General features: G+C 39.8%; 1 protein-coding gene across 1 annotated transcript in view; it reads left to right on the top strand.

Moving 5' to 3' along the window:
• LOC102844402 (farnesyl pyrophosphate synthase-like) overlaps window positions 1-4,737 on the top strand; it is a 57,018-nt gene that overhangs the window by 22,622 nt on the left and 29,659 nt on the right. The window lies entirely within an intron of this gene.

The raw sequence follows: 4,737 nt of genomic DNA, 5'->3' as shown, positions 1-4,737 counted from the left end.
ATAGAAAAAAAATAAATAAGTATTATTTCATTTGATCATATTACCCTTTAAATCAACTAAAATACACTGAAAAAATATATCAGACCAAAATAGAGAAGAGTTGGGTCTGTTTTGAGTCTAACAAAGAGAAGGAATGGATATAGTTTTTGCTGTTGTTGGGTGCCAATGAGTGGGTTCCCAGATACAATGAACTACTGCCTAATCCTGAGCGATCTTCACAACTGTTACTATTTGAGCCCTTTGTTGTAGCCACTGAATCAATCTATCTTCTGAGAGTTTTCTGCCTTGTCATTGACCCTCTTCTTTACCAAGTGTTACATTTTATTGATAGCATGCCCAAAGTACATGAGGGTAAATCTCAGAATCTTATTCTTTTTTTGTTGGTTTCTTATGGGCTTTAAGAAAGTGTTATTAATTTTAATGAAAGTTTACAGAGACTTAGGATTTCCATTCATTCATTGTTGCACTTTTCTCCCTGCCCATCCCCACCCCCCGATTCACTCTTCTTTTTGAAAAGTAAAAGAAAAATTCTTTCATTGTTCTACAATCCCTCCCTCAAGTCCACTCCACTATGCAGCCTTCGTTCTGGACTCCTGTCATGACAATAATATCTAATCACATCCCTTTTAAACAGTTTTCTCCCTCATCTGTTTCAATGCAGTATTAATTCTTTGTCCATCTTTCTCAGTCTCCCCCCAACTCCAATGTCAGTCCAATTTTACAACAGTGGCACTATGCAGTATTTGTCCCTTTGTGACTGAGATATTTCACTCAGCATAATGTCCTCCAGGGTCACCCATTTTGAATAATATTTCATGAGTTCCTTATTTTTCAATGCAGCATAGTATTCCATTGTGTGAATATACCATAGCTTCTCTATCCATTCGTTTGTTGATGGGCACTTAGATTGTTTCCAACTCTTTTATTCTAAGGACCATTCTAATTGTATTTCTTCCAAGATAGACATGTATGTTCTTCTGGAAAACCATGGTGTGTGCTTTTACAACACAATAATTTTGCCTAGCATGGAAATTATGCCAAGAGGCTCTGAACAAGGTCCCAGGAATTGATGGAAAACCACCTGACATACTTCAGCAAATGCAAGCTGCTCTGGATGTGTTCACCAGGTTATGCCAAGAAATCTGGAGGACAACTACTTGCCCCCCCCAAAAAAAGGTGACCCAACAGAATGTGGAAATGATTGAACAATATAACAAATACCACACACAAACACAATCCTGCTGAAGATTAGAAAAAAAAACAACTGGAACAGTACATAGACAGAGAGCTACCAGAAATACAAGCTGGGTTTAGAAGAGGCTGTGGCACTGAAGACATTATCACCAATGTCAGATGGATCTTGGCCAAAAGTAATGAAAACCGGTGGAATGTCTGTGTTTTGTGGCATACGAAGAAGTTTGACTATGTGGATCACAACAAATTTTGGCTATTCTTTAGAAGAATGGGAATCTCAGAACACTTGATTGTGCTTGATGTGAAACCTATGCTATGACCTGGAAGCACTCCTCAGAACAGAGCAAGAACACACTGCATGGTTCAAAATCAGCAAAGGAGTGCATCAGGGATGTGTCCATACCTTATCAATCTATATGTGGAACAGATTGTTTGGAAGGCTGGGTTTTATGAGGAGGAATGTGGCATCAGGATTGGATGAAGACTCATAAACAGCCTGTGATATGCAAATGATCCAACCTTGCTTGCTGAAACTGAGGAGGACCTGAAGCACTTCCTGCAGAAGGCCAAGGACTTTAGTCTTCAATGTGGATTGAAGCTGAACATTAAGAAAACAAAGATTCTCTCCTTTGGGCCAATTGGTAGCACCATGATAGATGGAGAAGAGATTGAAGTTGTTAACAATTTCAGCTTGCTCAGCTCTTGGCACTAACAGTCAGGAAATTAAAAGATGAATTGCACTGGGAAAATCTGTGGTCAGGGACCTCTCTGGAGTACTTAGAAGCAACAATGTCAGTCTAGAGATAAATGGTGTGCCTGATTAACTTTCTGTGCATCAGAGAGCTGGACAATGATTAAGGATGATATAAGAATAATGCCTTTGCATTGTGGTGCTGAAAAAGAATCTTGAACATACCATGGACTGCCAAGAAAACAAACAGGTCTGTTTTGGAGAGGGTGAAACCAAGTTTTTCCTTGGAGGGTAGGATTTTGAAGCTCCGTCTCACATACTTTGGGTGTGTGGCTAGGAGGCACCAGTCCTTGGAGAATAACAGCATGATAAGAAGGGTGAAGGGACAGAGCAATAGATGAAGACCCCAGATGTGATGGATTTATAGAGTAAATGGGGCAATAGGGGTAGGTATGTCACAATCAGTCTGGCTCAGGACAGGGCAAGCTTCAGAGGCTTATGAGTCACAGGTGACTCAACTGGAAATAACAGTAACAACAACTCATAGTGACCCTACGTACAACAGAAAGGAACCGGCCAGATCCTGCAACATTACCACAATCTCTGCCATGGTTAAGCCTATTGTTGTTGTCTATTGCATTAGTCTATCTTGTCTTCCTCACCTTTCCTGACCCTCTGCTTTCTCAAGCATGCAGTTCTCCTGGGATTATCTGGTCCTAATAACACACTAAAAGATATGAGATTAATTGCATTGGGAAAGTCAGCTGTCAGGGAATTCTCCAGAGTACTGAAGAGCAATGACATCAGGCTGGAGACTAAGGTGTGCCTGATCCGGGCTATGTTCTTCACAATTGCGTGCTATGTGTCGGAGAGCTAGACAGTGACTAGGGATGCTAGAAAGAGAATTGATGTCTTTGAACTGTGGTGCTGGAGAAGAGTATTGAATATACTGTGGACTTCTAGGAGAACAGACCTCTGAAGACCTGCTGGAAGGTTATCTATGGATCAATTCTGACTCATCAGTCCACAACAACATCCATTTGGTTGAAAGCTGAGTCACAGGGGTGAGTTTTGTTCTAGGTATGAAGGCTGACTAAATTAGGATTCTACTCCTTGGTTTTTAGTCAGCTTGCTACAACGATCGCAAGAGTCCCTTCTCTCCTCTCCTCCTCCTCCTCCTCCTTCTTCTTCTTCTTCTTCTCCTCTCTCTCTCTCTTTCTCGGATGGTGGTGTAGAATTGCCTCACAGGATTTTCAAGATAATAATCTTTACAGGAACATTTTGTTGGAATTTCTCCTATGTAGCTGGGTGGGTTAGAATTTCTAACTTTTTAGTTAGCTGTTGCATCACCAAATACGTACCTTTATTTATAAGATACATGTATTAACACACATCAGAACACACACACACACACACACACACACACACACACACACATATGAACTTTTAATAGTTTGAAATACAAACTAAAATAAATACTCTTCATCTCATTGTCATCAGGCTGGAACCAACTCACAGCTGACCCCTGAGAGGATTTTGAAAGACTGTAAATTTCACAGGAGGAGATTGCCCATCTTTCTCCTGCAGAATGGATTTGAACTGCCTTTAGATTAGCAGCACAACTCTCTTTACACTGTACCACTAGAGTTCAAATATAAATAAAATTTTTGATAGCTTGGGCGGGATTGTTAGAGTACATTAAAAAAAGGATCCAATTATGATGCTAACTAAAAGAAATCTACTTGCAATATAAAGACACAAATATAGAAGGGGGAAATGTGTACCATGTTAACACAACTCAAAGGTAGAATAACAATACTGAACTAGATTTCGTAACAAAGAATATTATCTGAACTAACAAGAGTCATTTCATAATGATAAAGGAGCCAATTATTTGCTGTCAAGTCAATCATGACTCATAGGGACCCTGTAGAAGAGAAACTATGTAATAATTATAAATGTTTACTATCTAATAATATAATTTTGAAATACCTGAAACAAAAATTGATAAAACTGAAAAGTGATATCGATAACTCCATAATTACAATTGGTAAATTAAACACTCTTCTCTCCATGATCAATAGAATAAATAGAAAATTCAGTAACATAAACAATACTACCAACCAGTATGACTTAACAAACATCTGCAAAACGTTTTCTTTTCAGGTTCATAAGGCATATTATCATAGGTTAACTATGAGTGGAAAATTGACTCAATGGTACCTAAAACACCACACACACACACACACAGAGAAAAAGAGAGGGACTCTTGCGATTGTTGTAGCAAGCTGACTAAAAACCATTGCGTGGAAGCCTAATTTAGTCAGCCTTCATACCTAGAACAAAACTCACCCCTGTGACTCAGCTTTCAGCCAAATGGATGTTATTGTGGACTGATGAGTCAGAATTGATCCACAGATAACCTTCCTCAGGTTTTCAGAGGCAGTTTAGTCACACGGGAGGAAACTGCCTATCTTTCGCCCTCGGATTAGCGGGTGGATTCAAACCATGTAATTTTGCATTGGCAGCGCAATCCCTTATTAATGCACTGAAATCCCCAAAACACATACTTCGGATACACCAGTTGCGCCATGGGAGAAGGGTGGGCAATTTTCTCCTATGCAATTAACCGGTCTCTGAAAACCTGCTGGAGGGTCAGCTATGGGTTGGTTCCAACTCAATGGTAGACAACAATAAGGTGCACTATAAGGTGTCCAATTGAAGTATTTCAGATAACAGATGTTGCCCTGGATGTGCTCACCAAGCTGTGCCAAGAAATCTGGAGAAAAACCACTTGGCCAACTGACTGGAAGAGATCTATATTTGTTCCCATTCCAAAGAAAGGTGACCCA

Source organism: Elephantulus edwardii, unplaced genomic scaffold, assembly GCF_000299155.1.
Source record: "Elephantulus edwardii isolate Elephantulus edwardi_28Jun2011 unplaced genomic scaffold, EleEdw1.0 scaffold00016, whole genome shotgun sequence".
Classification (NCBI taxonomy): domain Eukaryota; kingdom Metazoa; phylum Chordata; class Mammalia; order Macroscelidea; family Macroscelididae; genus Elephantulus; species Elephantulus edwardii.
The sequence above is the reverse complement of the archived record's forward strand: the minus strand, read 5'-3'. Positions and strand labels throughout refer to the sequence as shown.